Source organism: Bubalus kerabau, chromosome 21 (genome assembly GCF_029407905.1).
Source record: "Bubalus kerabau isolate K-KA32 ecotype Philippines breed swamp buffalo chromosome 21, PCC_UOA_SB_1v2, whole genome shotgun sequence".
NCBI classification, from domain to species: Eukaryota; Metazoa; Chordata; class Mammalia; order Artiodactyla; family Bovidae; genus Bubalus; species Bubalus kerabau.
The window spans coordinates 57928419-57946853 of record NC_073644.1 but is presented as its reverse complement, the minus strand read 5'-3'; the positions used below and the strand labels follow the sequence as shown (position 1 = coordinate 57946853).

The window sequence follows — 18435 nt, the reverse complement described above, 5'->3', positions numbered from 1 at the left end:
GGAGAGTGGAAGTGAAATTTGTTTTTTTTTCACCCAAAAATGCTGATCGGCTCCTGGCATTCTGATGGCTAATTATGCATCGGAGAGCTTCGACAGCTGCATTCATCATCATAAAATGTAATAATTAATGACATTCCAACAAAGAAAAATATGCAAATGAGGACTCATTAGCATTTTCATATTCAGCTTTGATAATGCTTTTGCTGACAAGGTTGTAATTAATGAAAATTCATGTCGCAGTCAGGAGATTGGATCGGTTTCATTCCGCTCACAATTCCCAAATGCTTGCATTATGGAAAATCGGCAGCTCTGCCAACTTTTCAGGGAAGAAAAAAACACACACACACACTAAAAGCACCAGATGCAAATTAATGGTAGGGAGTCTTTAACTCTTTAAACCACCCCCCTAAATTTCCATCATAGGAAACATAGGATGAGTTTTAGCCTAAGAACTGGATTCTTTTTTTTTTTTTTAATAACAGCCACAAAAGTACTTTTATTTGGGACCCAAGTATGAGAATTTCTGGCAAACTTTTTTTTAATATTAAAGATAAAAACCCCTCTACCTTTCCCTTCTTTTCTCTTTCAAGACTATTTAAATTTACATAGTAAAACATGTTAGGACAGCCAAGCCCCAGCATGCTGTGTTCTGTCCTCTGGCTGGCAAATTTATACCATGACAGTTCATTCATCCTCTTGCTTTTTGGATACACCTCTTCATGTATTTGTGCTTCGATCTTCTGGTGCCTCCTTCCGTGTAAGCTACCCATAAAGTCGAAAGAAAAGCAAGTATTCTATTTCTCTATTCAGGGTAAGTTGTTTCTTGTGTTTTTTGTTTTTTGTTTTTTTTTCCTTTTTTGAATGATGTGTCCGCCCCCGCCCACCCTCCCCGTGCTTTTTCTTTTTAATCTGTTCCATTTGTGGTTTAATGTAAGAGTTGGGGAATGCACCCATAATTCTCTCACTCAACACTTCTGGTTTAGTGTTGGGCCTCAGACGTAATTTTAAGATACACTGTACAATCCAAATGGATACCCAGAAACCCCAGGACAGAGATATCGACAGGCATTCAGCACAGAGAGCTATTAATTTATAAACCCTCTGTGTGCTGCTTTCAAAATGTGTGACTGGAGGTTGGCAAATAACCATTTGGTGCCAACCTAGTACCATGTTTTGTTAGACCAGCCTAAACTTAAACCAAAAGTTCTCTCTCACCCTTAACATTAGAAGGAAAAAACCTAGAACTCTTGACAGGATGTCAGGATTTGATCTTCAGGTTAAAAAATGATCATTACTAAGTTGAATCTTTCTGCTGAGGCAGATGTTTATCAAAAAAAAAAAAAAGAAAACAAAGGTTTGTATAAGGATTAAGAATAGAGAGGAATGAAAACGCATGCCTTTAAAAATTGCCAAATATATAAGCGTTTTGACTCTCAAATGATATAACTCCAGGCAGTTTCTAAGATGCAGTTTCCTGTTTATTTAAAGTTAAGTTGTAATTCCCCAACTTGCTAGCCCAGCGTAAAGAAAGAATATAAATACGCCTTGTTAGGAGAAGATAGAAACTTTGATATGCTAGGTTTTATTTTTTGGAGTATCTCAGTGAAATGGAAAGTATCATGAGTTATTTAATGAGAATTTGAATGTAATTTCTTTCCTATGATTTAATCGAGAGACTAGATTTTTAGTCCTTATTTATCTTTTAGAGATCCAAGAAACAGAATTTTATTGCACTCTTGCTGTTTCCAACTTTTGTTTTGTCACAGCTTGTACATGAATGTGTGTGTGTACACACATGTTGTGTAAACGTGTGTGTCAGTAGCTGGAGATTATGGTGAGTGTCCTTTTTCTTTTGAAATCTATTGTGTTAAAATAGCAGGCAGAAGAAGGGTTTTTTCCTTTTAGTTTACTTCTTTTTTATGCGGGCAAACTGCCCATCCAGATGGTAGAATTTCACCTGTAAGCAATCTGAAACGATAGGTTAATTCTGACATTTTATAGAGCTTTTTTATTTTCTTTTCATATAGTACAACTGAGTGCAGAGTAACTACTCAGAATGATGCTTCCTTTCCCCCCACTTTTTCTTTTAAAGCGCTTCCTGCTGTGATTGGTTCTTTTTCTCCCCCAGATCTGTATTTGGGGCTCAATTAAAATCTGTGGCTTTTGGCACTTTGTTGCTGTTGTCAAACCCACATCAGATGAAATCTTTGACCACTTCTAGTGTCTGTAAACGAGGAAGTGATGGGAGAAGTGAAGGAACAAGTGTCGACCAGCAGGTTAGTGGTGGAGAAGCAGATCCCTTTAATTGGAGAAGCTCAACGTTCCACTGGCTTTGATAAATTCACTGTTAGGCTTCTCCTCCCACCAAATTTACAACTTCTACCTTCCTCAGTAATGCCCAGCCTGGTGTTAGCAACCGGAATCCTGAGATTTGGTTCTGTTTTCAGTGTGGCTAGCCTCTGGTGGTTCTGTGTCTGAGCAGACTGGAGATGCTTTGAAATGATTTGTTGACCTGTTATCAAGGAGTCCCATTATTTCTCACAGCTGGTTTGGGGGGTGTTTACGCAGCGGAGCATGAAAGGGAAAGGGAGTATTGGAGATTGTTTTCACTGATAGTAATTGTAATCGTACTGTATTTACAAGTTAGCTTTGAATGCTGTTCTTTTGTTTTTATTTCTAGAAAAATCTTTCATTTGCATAAGTAGTTTCTTGAGTTATTTATATAATAAAGATGGCTCTAGGGACATCTTCCCTGGCTTATTCCCTTGAGAGAACACTTCTGAAAGTATTAATACTCCCCTAAAATTATACCTGTTCAGATGTAGGACCCTGGTCATGGCACTCTTGCTTTGCTCTTTCTGTTTCCTGTTTTGCAGATGTTAATTCCTTTGGGTATTTTTTTTTTTTTTCAAGTGATGAGATTTTCACTGTCCATGTGCAAAGCCACATTTCCTGGAGTTATTGAACTCTGAAATAGGAAACCTGTGGGAGATCGGTTTTACCCTCCCCAGAAGCTATTGCTTCAGTCAAGGAGAATGACTGCCCCATGACTGAGAATTTTCAAGGAGTTGTTTCACTAAAGCAGCCACAGGTATTGCAACAAAATCCACATTTGTTTGTGGCCAATGAAGCCAGGGTTCCTGGCAGGATTTTCATCCAGTTGCTTCTCGTATTTCCCTTGCAAACTTTCCCATTGGTTGGGGTCTGTGGAGAAATTTCAGTGGCTGGCTGGTGGAAATGTTTGGGAGAACATTTGCGTATCAAAGCAGCCTAGATATTTGCAAAAAAAAAAAAAGAGAGAGAAAGAAAATATTTGAGGGAAAAATGAATCCACTTAGGATTAGGAAGTAAGTGCTTTAAACATTTTAAAAACATTTGTGATTTCCAGGAGTATGTTATTCATGAGCCAGGGCCTAACCTGATTTTTAGGGGTCATGCCCGAATTCATATTTTTAAAAAGCTTGTAAGATAATGACATTTTGTTTTGGGGTATAGATCGGTACCTCTGTGTGGTATAAAAATTCCCCCCAAATTAAAGGGCACAAAAAAATCCAAAATTTGTTTATGATTTAGTGAACCTATAAGACAAAGGATGAAGGGAAAGAGCCTCATTCTTTTCCTCCTTTATATATTTCCCCCCGTAAAAGACAACTGAATTGGCGTGGTGTGATGTGCAGTTCTGCTGGAGTCCATAGCTCTCTCTCTCAATGGTGATGATTTGAATATCAGGTCTTTCTATTTTTTTCTTGGTAAAGGATTTAATGTGGACATATTGGTGTTCAGATTATTAAAGTTTTAACTCCATTACACTGATAGGTTGGAAACAGTACATATAAAACTCAATGTAGCCAATTTTCCCATTTGTTAACAATGTAGGGGTTGAGCATTGACAATTAGTGCACTTAAAAGCCCCCTGGATCAGGTGTTATTTTACCATCTGGACATTTTAATTAGTAATAAAAATGTGGATCTGGAGACACGGAAATAGGATCTACAGTACACGATGGCCCGGTGCACTTGTTGGTGTTGAGGTGTGCGTGGCTGCGTTTTGTGTGCGTGTGCGCGCGTATGTAAGTGTAGTTGTGTTTGAGTAGGTGTTCATTCCTCCTAGGAAACCCAAGTATGGAGATTCTGGTGTCTTTTTCATACTGGTACTATCACAATACCAGAGAAATTGGCCACTTTTCTTGAATAAGAAGTAAAAATGTATAGTAAATGTATTTAAATTCCTAAGTAATCCTTGCCTGTATCTTTTTAATAATGGTCATACTTGCTCACGTATGGGGAAGTACACGCCAGTACACTGTGACATTAGAGGTAGGCTTAGGCAAAAGATGTGGTTCCTCCATCATGTAGTTGTGTGCCCCAAGACAAATAAATTAACCTGAGTCTGCCTTTTTTCTCACATTTAGAATGAAAATATTATGATAATAGTTAATGATACTTACTTAATTATGACGAAGCTTATAAGAGCATGTATGTGAAAGCACTTGGTAAAATAAAAAGAGCTGTGGCAATTGATTTTTAATACAGATTGCCAGTCTTAATCCACATAACCATCTTCATGATTTAATAAATTGTTTCATATTAAAATATAAATGAGATACAAATATAAGTGTACCATAACAAATAATAAATTTAGGACCGCCAGATAATGTGTTTTATAATTTTAAACATGAAGCAAAGTGACCCATTTTTATAAAGTTTCTGGATATGCTCTTTGAAATAATGTTATTCTTAATTAAGGCCGAAGTAGGTACACTTGAGAGAAATAGTGACCCTCTGGAGAAATGGCGAGTGAAAATAGTTTAGGGAAATGAGACTTAGTGTCTTCTTCAGAAAGCTGTATCCATGTTTATCTTAATCATTATGAATTTCGTGTTTGCAAACCAGTGTGAATATGTAAACGATAGTCATTACATTGTTTAGAAAAAACCCACCCATTACAGTTTATACACACACACAAGACGTACCATATTATATGTAAATTTGCTTGAGAAGTTGTTAGCCCCAGGAAGTGAGGGTGTTGATAAAATTGCTGTTTGACACTGGACCAGATGAGTTTGGACATTTATGTAGAAAGCTTTTCCTGTTTTTATTACAGGTTCAGTTCTCTTCCTGAGAATTCTTCAGAAAAGATTTGTTTTCCTTACTGAAATGAATATTATAATGGAATACTGTGGTCTAATGATGCTATTTTGGTCATTTCATTAATTTCATCTTCTTCTCCCTTAATGCATACCTTGATTATAATACAAATTATATTTACATTACATTGTTTCTAACAACAAATGTTTGTTTTTATAGACAACCTGATTTTAATCAACATCTTAGAAAGCATCTAAGACCTGCCTCTGGAACATGGAATTAACAGAAGTATGCCAACTTCCTTTTTGGGGAAGTGTTAGGAGGAGCTCAGTCTAACTGAGGCAGTCTTAGTTCATTAGTCTGGTAAATATTAAGTAAACCACAGAAGAAACCGAAACATGCTTGTGGAGTTATGACTCTACAGCTTTTCAGATTTTTTGGACTTAAAAATGGAAACCGGTTTCATTTAATGTTCTCTCAGATTCATGTCCCGTTTCAATGACCAGTTTCGTTGACATCTAATCTAGTGAACAGAGTGGCTCTGTGTATTATTTGTCTGGAAAGTTTTGAAATGAATCTACAGGTCCTCCTCTGTGAAACTTCCTGTGATGAGAATGACCCCTTTAGAGTTCAGCACTGACAGTCAGGAGATGAGAACAAAATCATGGGACTCCTTTAAAAATGATCCCAGGAACGGAATTCAGCTACACATTGGGGGGACAGCATTTAAAATTTATTAAAAAAATAAAGTGATTCAAAGTAAGGTCTGTAGCCAAACTCCTTAATTGTGATGCATTTGCTGAGTTCCCCTCTTCCGTCGCCGGGCCTGCTCTGATGCCATATGGCCGACCATGGAACATTTAACTTGTCAGATATAATGGATTGTCCTGGAAGCAGATTTTTGCTTTGAGCATTCGGCTCCTTTCTTGCATTTCACTCTCAGCTCCAGGCTGCAGGATGAAGGATTGTGGTGGAAATGCAAAGAAGAGACACACAGTTGATTCCCCTTAAGAGAGTGACCTATATGCCACGAAATTTTACCCACGTAAAGAGGCATTATCCCCGTCACTGGCCTTAGCAGGCTGCATGTCAGAATCATTTAAATTTGCCTGGACTTAACAGATTGTGTAAACATTTCAGAATTGAGTGCTTAGCAATAATAAACCATCATCATTTTAACTTACGCAAAAACGGTGCAGCCATATCAGCCAAAGGATAAGTATTATTTATCATGACCTACATGTAACCTAAACCACCTGGTTGGTAGAGGGTGTAAATTAAGTTCAACTCAAATCTACCAAGAATGCTTGAAAAAAAAAAAATCAACCTGATGGCGACGTTACGTGGATTCATTGTTTTTGTTTGCTGCTGAGTGAGGTGAGGTTGAAATGATCTTTTAGGTGGATGGACAAGTAGCAGTTCATTATCCTACTAAGCTTTCCATCTTGAAACTTAAGTGCAGACCTTCTGTTTATTCTAATGTGCTTGAAATGAAAGATTGGACGTCCTGATTATTTAACTTTTATTTGTAAATGTAAAAAATACAGTATCTGATGTTGGTTTTAATTTGTTGCTTTCATGAGGTAATTCATATTATTTTTCAGTTTGTGATACTACTTCTGAAATCAAAAGCTCGAAAAGATTTAGGAAGAGTTTGTGACTTTAAGGAATAAACCGAGTGCTCTTTCTACATATATGTGTTCATACATAACTGCGAGGTACTCTTCTGGGGTAATCTACTGTAACTCCAAGGCTAATATTATAATACAGAGACCCAGAATAGACAAAAATAATCAGTCAAGCACAAACCAGTGGGAAAATAAGTAACTTATGTGTCACGATTTAACTATAAAATGGTACATATTTGATTGCTCTAGGGTTACAAAAATCAATAGATTTGCATATGACTCATGGAATTACTCTAAAAGAAACTGTCTGTTGGCAAAGGGTAATTTAATATAAAAACCTATGTGTTTATGTATTAGAAATTCAATATTTAATTTACTCCTACAAATTCATGTTTTCTAGATAATTCTTCATATACATCTGTAAACACTACAGTGGCCTTGAAAACTAACAAAACTTCACTTGTATACAAAGAAGAATTCTTTCTTTTTAATGAACACCTTTCCATGAAGCTGTTAAGAAATGTTGAAGTCAGTACTGAATAATAAAGTATACTTGTGTGTATTTCTTACTGATCCTAAACTGAGCGATTTAGTTTTAGCAATTTCATGATAGGATGATGTCCCTCCTTCCTGTATTCAAATTTTGGTCAGATTTAGTCTGAGATGAGTTTGGGTGGTACCTGGCCAGAGCCAGCTCTTGTTGGGGCTGTGCGCCCTCTGCTGGCTACTTAGATTGGCACTGACTGGTATGGAAGGCTTCTTAATTTCTTTTACTTTTCAAGGTTGGTTTTTTGTTGTTTTTTGTTTTGTTTTGGTATTTTTTATACAATCAGATATTTGTAGTGATTATTAAGTTGTAGGTTAATACTGAGTATGGCAGTTAATTATTAAGAAATGAAGGGATTTTTTTGTTTGTTTGTTTGTTTGCTTGGGGTTTTGGGGGGAGTTTCCTTTTGCTAAATATGAGACTTGACAGCTCAAATAACATGTGAAGTATACACCACTCTTGAGTTATTAAGTGGTTGTTTTCAGATGACCATTAATCATTTTCCTGTTGCTTTCCTAACTCCTCCTTGCCTGATTCCACTCAAGAAGAATTCTTGTTTACTAAGTTGGGCATGGACTTTAAAAGGATAGATCATTGAAATTTTGAAACGCAACTCCTTGTATATAGCTAATGCCTGGTAGAGAACCCCTTGATAGGCTTAACTGTTTTTACTTGCTTTGTGAAGGAAAATCAGTCTGTATTTACATCCTAATGTTTTATGAAGGCATTTTTGGTGTCCTTGCAGACCAAATTAGCTGTTCTCCCTGGCAGATATTGAGAAGAATCAGAGTTTGAGTGGAACCTTTTCTGTTTTGTTTGGCTGCTTTTGGTTGTTGTTTCTGGAGTGTAGGATGCTAAAGGAGCAGATTACTGACGCTGTCAGGTTGCAAGACTGACGTATGTATACGAGGGCGGTTACAGAGGGAACCTCTCACCTCTGCGCTATGACTTAGGTGGAGACTTGGTAGTAAAGGCCAAAGCTCTGTATAATGAATAGGTCTTTAAAATAGCAGCAGTTATTGTTGATAAGTTTCCATCAACTTCTTTATAAAAATTAACTATGTGTAAGTGATTTCTACATTATCTCTGAAATGCCTTGAGTCCATTACGTGATGATTCTGTGGCGAGAATTTTTTAGCTCTCTCCAGTTCCTTTGTCTTTGCAGATTTCTCTAATTCATAATAAACAAATTCCATCAAAACTCCCCAACCAGCTCCCCAGCATGTGGAATGATCGGAGAACTAGAGCTAGAGAAGTGGGGAAATGTCTTTTAAGTTATTTTCAGTTTTCTAGCTTTCCAATTTTAGGCATCAGTTACCTTAAAATTTATTATGGGTAAATCATAAAGGTGTAAGGTATTATTTATTTTGATTTACTTAACATTGTCAAATAGCTGCAGACGGCATTCCCACAGATATCCGTTTCCCGCTAAATTTGTTCTAAGGGCGTATCCTGTTGTTGCCTGCTCCCACACTGAGGTTGCGTTCGGTGGTCTCTGTGCTTCTCAGTATTCCCACTGTACCCCTGACAACAGATGTTACTGGGGTTCCTCCCTGGCTTCTCACCTATCTACTCTATTTTGTAAATAAACATTTACTCTTTAAAAATAATTTTTATTGAAGTATAGTTGATTTATACTGTTGTGTTAGTTTCAGCTGTGCAGCAAGGTAAATCAGTTGTACAGATACCTATATCCCCCCCTTTTAGATTCTGTTCCCATATAGGCCATTACACAATTTGAGTCAAGTTCCTGAGAACAGTGTCCATCATTAACGTACCATCAGCCAACAACGTGCTGGTTATACGCAGGCACCCAACAATATTTATTCCCGAATCTTATGTTTTTTGGGCCTCTTTCAGGTTCATAGGACCATTTTTGCAAGCTTCAGAATTGAAAATCGCTGTCTGTAAACATCTGTTCCCCGTGGTGGATTTTATTTTCTTGCATGTTTTGCTAGGATGCGGTCACTGTTGTGACTACGCCCCTTCTCTCTCCTTCCTCCGTTCCTCCTTCTCCCTCATCCTCCCTTCCTCTGCCTCTCCCCTTCCTTCCTGTGGCCCCCGCCTTCCTCTCTTGATTTAGTCATGCTCATATATTCAGTAATTGGGAGGTTTTCCTTAAATGCTATAGTGTGGGGCTCAGTGGTTTGTGTAATTTTGTTTGTGAACCATCACCTTCCTTTAACAAGGGAGTTGGACTCGAGGAGTTTGGTCCTGTTTCCCTCCCAGCTTGTTTCTAATGGGGCCATTCTTTTAAAGTTGATCTTGAAGGGCAGGCTCAATGGTTAGCAGTCTTTCTCCTCTTTGTCTGCTCCGTGAATGCCCTGAATTGTATTTTGAATTATGGGCTATTTCACCACAACTTCTCAGTAGTGTATATTTAGGGAATATGAACTCTCTAAGTCTAAGACTAGAGAAATGTCATCTAATATAGATGCATCTATGAATGACATTCAGATTCTCTTCTATTTGGGGTTAAAAATGCTACTTATATCCATTTATATATATATGTATAATATACATATGTATAGTATACTTACATATATACATGTAAGTATAATACTTATTTTATTGTACATATGTAAAGCTGTATTTAAAATTTTCGTGAACCCCCCACCTCCTGTATTTTTGTGCATTCTTGAGTTTCATATCAAATGTGTGTTGCTTCTTTTAAGAGATGACAGTGGTTATATTCTAATTGTTAGTTGTGAGCTCAGCTTGAAAAGTGAGGCCATCCCCTACATGAGATGGCGCTAAAATATGTAATTGCCCTAGATACACACTTTATAATGAACATAATACTACATCTTTCTTCTGTTTTCTGTGCTGGTGTGCCTAATTCAGAGTTTGGTCATTATTATTTTGAACAGTTGATGTTAGTGAGACTTTCCTGATGACTCAGACAGTAAAGAGTCTTCCTGCAATGCGGGAGACCTAGGTTCAATCCCTGGGTCAGGAATATGCCCTGGAGAAGGAAATGGCAACCAACTCCAGTATTCTTGCCTGAAAAAATCCCAGGGACAGAGAAGCCTGGCAGGCAACAGTCCTTGGGATCACAAAGAATTGGGCACGACTGAGCGACTAACACACACACACACACACACACACACACTTGTGAGACTCTTTTAGAACATCAGTTTACTGGGTGGTACATAATGTATCGCTAAAAGCAGATTGCAAGGTAAAACGTAACTACTGATTTTCTTAAAATTTGCTGATAAATTCCAAATAATTGAGCGGGGCAACAAAATCTTACTTATAGGGTGTTGTCTCTGCTGCATTTGGTCAGAAATGTCATCAGTCACCTCTAGAGGAATCAGAAGACCAGATTCTCTCCCCCAGCAAGGACTCCATGCTTCCGTAGAGCACAAACATGCCGAATCCGTGGGTGGGAGCGTCCTTTTAGGTTAAGAAGCCAAGTCGGGTTCCCTGAGTTGATCCTTGGAGTCTAAAGGTGACTTCTTCCTTAGGGCAGGAAGCGGGACAAGGTACTTGCAGAGCAGTGGCCACTGGGGCTGACTGAAGAGGGATGCCCTTTTACCTCCAGGACACTTGTGTCTTGGAATCCTGTTGTGTGTGAGAGCTGTCTACGTGGTAATGTGAGATGCATTTCTTTAAAACAACTGATCTTCGTGAGTGGAGATGAACAAACATAGAGGCCTAATATGCTGTCAGAAAAAAAGCTTCTCCAGCTTGCAGAATGTAACTGAAAGAGTCTTGGCAATCAACTCTTGTTGATCAACTTTTGTTTGAAAATCCAGTTAAACAGGTTAGATTAGTCATCGATTTTTTTTTGTTGTTATCTCCCGGGTTTATTGGAGTTTCATCCGATGTAATCTTAAAGATCAAATCAGTTCACCTAAATTGGTTATTCTTACCCCAACCTGTTAGACTAACCAGTGAAATTTTATTGTTTTTTTTTTTTTTTTTTAAATAGATATTCTGGACTCTGTTCTACTGATTGCAAGTCCCCTGGGGTGGAGAACCCAGGTTTCTGTTTTAAGAAAAGACCTCTGACAGTTCTCATGACTGGCAGGGTGTCTGAGCCATAGAACTGATTTGAAGGGCTTGATTTCCTGCACCCCGATCCTGTGTCTTCCTTTCCTTCTAAGATGACAGCAGAAACATTTTGTTTCTGCGTGCTTCTGATGCCTTCAATGTGTATTGCGAGCTTGACCTTGGTTTTCATTTTTCTATGCAAAATGATTACATTTTGTCAAATAAAAAGCAAAACTTCAGATGTATATGATGTTTCTTCGGAAGCCCCACAGAGCCCTTCATTGACTTGGTTATGCCCAGACACCATAGACACTTAACTGCAATAAAAATATGAAATAGGGCAGGCAGAACAATTGAGATCTTATTCACATCAAGCCAGTGGTAAGTTACTCGTTAGAAGTAAGTTGAGTGATTCCAGGGTTACTGTTAGTCCTTCAGGCCCCTAGGGGACCCTTGTACAAATTGCTGATTCAGAAAATCATTACTCCGGTGACTCAAGTGGCACTTTAGTGGCCTTAAAGAGTTATTCGACACACCTCCCCAAACAGCTAAGTTATCCCCATGATTATGTTGATTAATTGCACACTCTGTGGAATTAGTGTTATTTTCAATAAAAGATTTTCCAGCATTGGGAAAAGAAAGGATAAAACTCACGTGCTTTCAGTTGATAATGTGTGCACTTCTCCTAAGCGTGAGAGAGGGGATGATCCCAACTGTTGTCCGGGGTGGGCCAAATAACCTAAGACAGTACTTTTCATTTTGCATCGAAAAGGGGATTTTTGGTGTCCCAGAGGATGGTCACTCAAAATGTGACCCGTTCTAACATTTTCATTCATCAAAGGACTGGAGAATGCTTCTTCAACCTACTACAAATTGAGGAGAAGGCTGTGCTACATAGTGAGGAAAAGCCGAGTGGAATCATCATTGTTACCACAATAGCTATGGGTAATAAAGGTGGCATATTGTAAAAGCAGATTTTGGTACAGGAATTGGTTATTCAGGTTCTAGCTTTGTCTCTTAATATCTGTACAACCTCTTTTATTTGTTAGAAGTTGGTTGCCTTTTTTTTTTTTTTTTTTTTTTTTTCCTTTTTGGCCACGGGGCTTGTGAGATCTTAGTTCCCCGACCCGAGAATGAACCAGCGCCCTTGGCAGTGAAAGCAGAGTTCTAACCACTGGATCACCAGGAAATTCCCCACTTTTTCTGAATTTTAGTGGCTTCAGCTATAAACATAGGGCTTCCCAGTTGAGTCAGTGGTAAAGAATCTACCTGCCAGTGCAGGAGACAGAGGAGATGAGGGTTTGATCCCTGGCTCATGAAGATCTCCTGGAGGATGAAACAGCAACCCACTCCCGTATTTTTTCCTGGGAAATCCCATGGACAGAGGAGCCCAGTGGACTGCAGTCCACGGGGTCGCAAATAGTTGAACTCGACTGAGCGCACGCACGCACTGTGAACATGGGGTTAAAATGGCCATCTAAGGAACTCCTAGGGTCTTATTGTCTTTACCTTATGTCCTATATAATGCTTTACAAATGTGAGGGCTTTAAGCAGAATTGAGTGTAGATACTGAACCATGTTTAGAATCCTCCCAAGTGAAGAGTTTTGGTGAGGCCTCAAGATGCTCTTAAGTATATCTGGAATTTTGGTACACCCACTGTTTTGAAGGCACTGTCTAGATGAGATGAGGTGAATCAATGACAGAAGGCAGCTAAAAACTCATCATTTTCCAAGATCAGAGCTCTAGTTACTACCGAGTGTTCTGTTTTGATGAAAGGAAGGACTGCAGTTAGTCTTTCCTGGGAAAGTGATTTGGTCCCCGTTTCTCATCATCCTTTGCTGCAAACTGCGTGCCTCATCACTTTTCCTCTGCATTTTCTTTCTGTTCTCAATTTAGGATGAAGTGGAGGAAGAGAATTTTCTAGACTATGGAATGACTATTTTATCTGCTGAAATTGAGTTGTAACTCTTTTAGCATGAAATTTATTAAATTTGGATTAAAAAAAAAAGGCCTCCTGGTATATAGTAGGAGTTCTTTCTACAGGAAAGAACCAGTGGTCTTCTCTGTATTTTAGAAATAAGGAAAATAACGTCAGTTTCTGGTTTCTTGTAAACCCAGACTGTCACCTCCAAGCTCGGATCAGGGAAAATTAAGATTGACTGGCTGTGATGAACATTGGGGTACACATGTCTCTTTCCCTTCTGGCGCCATTTTGATATTTGGCAAAACTAATACAATTATGTAAAGTTTAAAAATAAAATAAAATTAAAAAAAAAAAAAAGATTGACTGGCTAGTGAGAACCACGAAGGTGTATATTCTTGGAAACATCACAACAAGACACAAGTATTTTTAGGTCAATTAAAATAAAATTCAAATTTTAACCTTGTAACCCAGGGCATTCTTTTAAATGTTAAGTTTTTAAAAAGAGTGGTTTCTCAGATTCCTCAGGATTTGTGTCAGTAGGCAAAAAGACAAGAACAGGTATATGTGTATTCAAATGGATTTAGGAAAGATTGCATGTCAAAATGGTAATAGTTTGGATGTATTGGATTAAATAAAATGTATGATTAAAATTAAAAAGTAAGTGAAGTTAAAAAAGATATTAACTGAAATTAAAGGTCTTCATTGCAGGATTTTTTCAGAGGATTTCCCATGCTAAGATACAGTGTAAATTTCTGGGGGTCAAGAGGGATATATAGGCAGCTTGTAACATTTCGTGGGCTTTTAAATTTGCCTCCTTTTTGTTTTTCGGAGCCTGTTGTGGGGCTGTTATTCCACAGAAGACACTAGTGCGCTATCTTGTCTTGTCCTATACTATGACTGTATTTTTACTTTCACTCTTCTCTTCTTCATTGGTTTGAACTCATGTTCTTCACAAGTGACGTGTGTAGAGATGCTGTTTGCGGCCCTGTTTTTGTCAGTTGCTTCCAGTTGTTGTGGAGATGGTTACAGATTTTTTCATGAAGTCACAGGTTCTGGTGTACATTATTTGCACAGCTTTTAAGTACCTAGAGACCTTTTAGGAATAAAACACCATGTAAATGTAAATTATCACCACCTCTAAGACACTTTCATTAATTTCATATCAAATTCCTGAGTGTTTTGAGCTCTGGGATTTGAGTCTTCAGAATTGGGCTTCTCATGTATTTGTAGTTTTTTTTTTTTCTCCCCGAGTTTAAATTCTGGCAGCACAGAATAGTACGAAGAGTCCAGTCTTGGGAATCCAACTGCCAGGGTTTGAATCCTGGGTCTAAGAGTTGCTGCCTTTGTGAGCTTGGGCAGTTTTCCGTTTCTCAATTTTCTCATCTGTAAAATGGCATTTATATTATGTGCCTCACAGGGTTGGTTCTTGTGTAGATTGAATGAATGTCTACATAACCTCTTTGTGTAGTGGGGATACGTGACAAGAACTCGGGTATCATGTGGACAAGAGAGAAAAAGGTAGGCATGGGAAAGATGAAAGAACTGTAAATTATAAATAACCTCATGTATATTTTTGGAACCACTCTTCTGGTTATTGTTTAATGAAATACTCTTTTCAGTATGCCTCCCACCCCCAGATGATAAGGTAACTAAGGATGGGCTGAGGGCAGGGACAGAGATTTAATCCAACTCAAACAGGGTTGTGAACAGCTCCTTGATCTGGTGACGGAGAACAAAGGGCTGGCTCTTCAGCTACCAGAATGAGGATCAGCGATGGAATAACCTTGCTGGGTATTGTCCTACAACATCAGGTCACTTTTTTTTGTTTTTTTTTTTTTTAAATCAAGGCTTTTCATAGGATGATGTGTTCCAGCATATAGTGCATCTTGTTCGGTTGTTGGTGAAATACTTACCATTTATATGTAATATTAAAAGTGGCCTTGTAAGAATGAAAAGCTAGAAACCCAAACACAACCTATTGTTATCCTACGGGTCAACCACCCGTGGGCTCATCTGAGTCACGGCTTATCTCCAGAAATCGTATCATGGATAAGTTCTTGCCTGTCTCTCACTCCCTCCAAGTGGATTAGAACTGTTTGGGTGTAGTAATCTGCCAAAGGGGATACTTCTTAGATGTGTCCTTGTGAATTAATGAATTTATGATACCAGTTTTTTCCTTCATGTAACACTTTCATTCTCAGTCATTTCCTATGGCATTTGCTTACAATGGGATACCACGAATAGATTGTAAGGAAAATTAGGAGTCAAATGGAAAATTATGTAATAATATAAAAGTATTAGATTTTGAATTATATAGATATTTGTTCATCATACTCCCCCCCACATTAAATTTTTTTTCTTTATCCTTCAAGAGGCAGCAAGATAAAGAACAATTGAATAAATAAGCAAAAGGATTGGTCTTTAAAAATAAATGGGAACAGCTTATATTTTCTGCTTAGCTTTGAGTTTTTGAAGGGCAACAGAAAAAGCAAGTGACTCCTTTATTGATTGCCCATTGGTGTCATTTTTAATAATCAAATTTAAATATAGGTTTTTAACAGCTGATGGGTTCAATTTGGACAAAATGCGTGTTGACTTTCCGGATTGTTTGCTCACTGTAGATGCCGACTTGTTCTAGAGAAGGGGCTGCGAGTTGAGCTCCTTTGTCTTTAGAAGGATTGATTGACGGATGTTGTGTCTGCTCATTTACAGCGTTTTTCTTGCTTAATTTAAAAAATTGTGACATAGCATTACATGTTCCTTGTATACATCATTTTTGCAGAAGAAAGTTGTTTAGCCAATATGTCGACTTCGTTTATGAAATCCTCTCTTGTAGCTTTCATTCAGCCTTCAGTGTAGCCCATTAGGTCATATTATTTGTTTCATGCACGGCAAATTGTCACCAGCAGCAGAATTTAACATTTGGTCCTTTTAGGTATAAAAATGAATCAAATGCTTGACAAGATTTGTTTCTGGTGTATATTTCAGAGTCCCCCCCCACCCCCTTGGTGGGTAGACGACAAATGTCACTAACGGGTACTTTTAGTTTTTAAAATATGGACAACAGTACTCCATGCAGTAAAAGACTTGAGCGATTAATGCTACCCTTATGCCTCTTTTGAGTACTTTTAGCCATGGGGCTTGGCACTGCCGCCATTGTCTTGGTGCCAAAAAATATCCGCAGCGGCTGTCGCATTCTAGTACTGGAGGGTTGTCTCGAAAATTCCGCAGTGAACGCGCCGGGTTTGTTCATCACTGCTATCTCTTTTAAATATTGGAAAAATAGAATCTTGAGCTCTTTCAAAGCTCTGTTGTGATCGTGGGGATGAGGGGGGAGGTCGGTGGCGAAGAATGGAGGAAAGAAGCTGTCCGCGCCAGCCAGTGGGTATAAGTGACAAAAATCCATGCCTGGCATAGAGTAAACACACATATTTAGGAGCTTTTGTGTTCACGAGCACAGATAGTTACTTAAGGATCCTACTCAAACATGTTATCAGTGCTCTTGAGAATTTTATTATCTGAAACAAATGTTCCTGAGCATTTTAAGCAGAAGACTGACATCAAGATCATAGCTGATTTTTAGTGGACAGTTTATACAAAAGATGTATATATTTTTTTCTCCCTGGAAGTGAGGTGCCATTGTAAAATGGCTGCTTTTTGTCATTAGGAAATTAGTGGAGTAGATAAGATAGGATTGAGAAGGTGCTTGGGTTTACCCACAGTCCATGTCCTGATTGTTTTGCTCCCAAACAGGGATCTGAGCTCTAAGGACAGATTTATAGTTGATTTTGGGAACAAAAATATGTAATAAAGTTAAAGGTTTACACTATCAGAATGACATGCATTCACTCAGGATCTCTGGAGCGATCTATTTGATGGTAAAAGTGGATGCCACAGATGAAATCTTTACAAGGAATATAATCCTAAAAAAAAAAAAAAGTGCCCCTCCCAGCCTCCTGCTGGCTGCGCTGCTCTTCGGTGCCTCACAGACTTCCACAGAGTCCTGGACGGGTGCCCACTGATGTCATGGAAACACTCAAATTACTGAGAATGATTCATGTCTATGCTGGTCTCTTGTCCTCCCCCACACAAACAGGAGTAGATTTTTAACCCTGACAACTTGTAATTTGCAGTGGGTTTATTTTTGTATCTGGATAAATATTTTTTAACAAGCAAAATTAAGATTAAGCAGTCTGTATCTGATATGATAGTAAAGAATGCTGGGTCCGTGTAGCCAAGAGCACTTTGGGGACTCTGCGCCGCCTGCGTCCCTGCTCGGCTCTTCCCCCTCCTCTGCTCTCTGCCCACCCCTGTGCTTTCCAGTCCACTCTCCTCCCTTCATTTTCCTCTTTTCCTCTCTCTTCTCTCCCCTGTTTATTTATTCACATTCTCTTTCTCTCTCACATCCTTACTATTTGCATGGACCCCCTCTCTACCTTTAAAAGAATGAAAGGAATGGACTTAACTTTATATGTGTGTGTGTGTGTGTGTGTGTGTGTGTGTGTGTGTGTGTATATGTGTGTGTGTGTGAATTGAGACAAGTTCTGGTAGGCAAATTCATCTCTCCAGGTCTATATGCAGGAGTCAAGTTGGGAAATAATGCCAGGAGGTGAAATTCTGTAGGAGATAGCTTCAGTAACTCCTTCTAGAGAAAGAAATAGATCGCCTTTCTTCCTTCCAATTTCTGGAAGTCACCAGAACAGGACACTAGATACTCAGTTTCCTCGGAAGTCAGAGTAAATTCTACCTTATCTATGTCTCTTTCTGTCTCTCTGCTTGTCTGCATGTCTACCTGCCTCTCCCCTTGTCTTTCTAGTTGCTAAACAAGTGGATATTATGTCAAAGTGAATCATGTCCTGGTTGTATTAAAGCTTTGTAGATGTGAGAGCTTAAGGAAGGACAGACTTCATTTGATAACTCATAAAGATCGAGTTGGTTTTTTTCTGTTAGTAATATGTATAAAGAGAAGTTAAAGACTGTAAGTAGCTTCCATCTGACACAGAAAAACAAATAGGTCTTTATGACCATTTATACTTCTAAAACAGGCAAATGAATCTCTTCTTCAATGTAAAATCCTCATACAATGAAAGTTACTCTCTTAGACCTCCCAGGACTGAATCTGTGAGTTGGTATCCTGTTTCATTGGACTGAAATTGATATGGTCATTGATTTTCTGCTTTGCACTGAATACTGTGTCAGAAGTTGGGTGGTGGGAGTGTGTCCCCAAGTTTGAGATTGATTGGAGTTA

The 18435-nt window shown here is 38.4% G+C and overlaps 1 protein-coding gene across 11 annotated transcripts in view; it reads left to right on the top strand.

Moving 5' to 3' along the window:
- TCF4 (transcription factor 4) overlaps positions 1-18435 on the top strand; it is a 386429-nt gene that overhangs the window by 171982 nt on the left and 196012 nt on the right. The gene's annotated exons all lie outside the window — the stretch shown is intronic.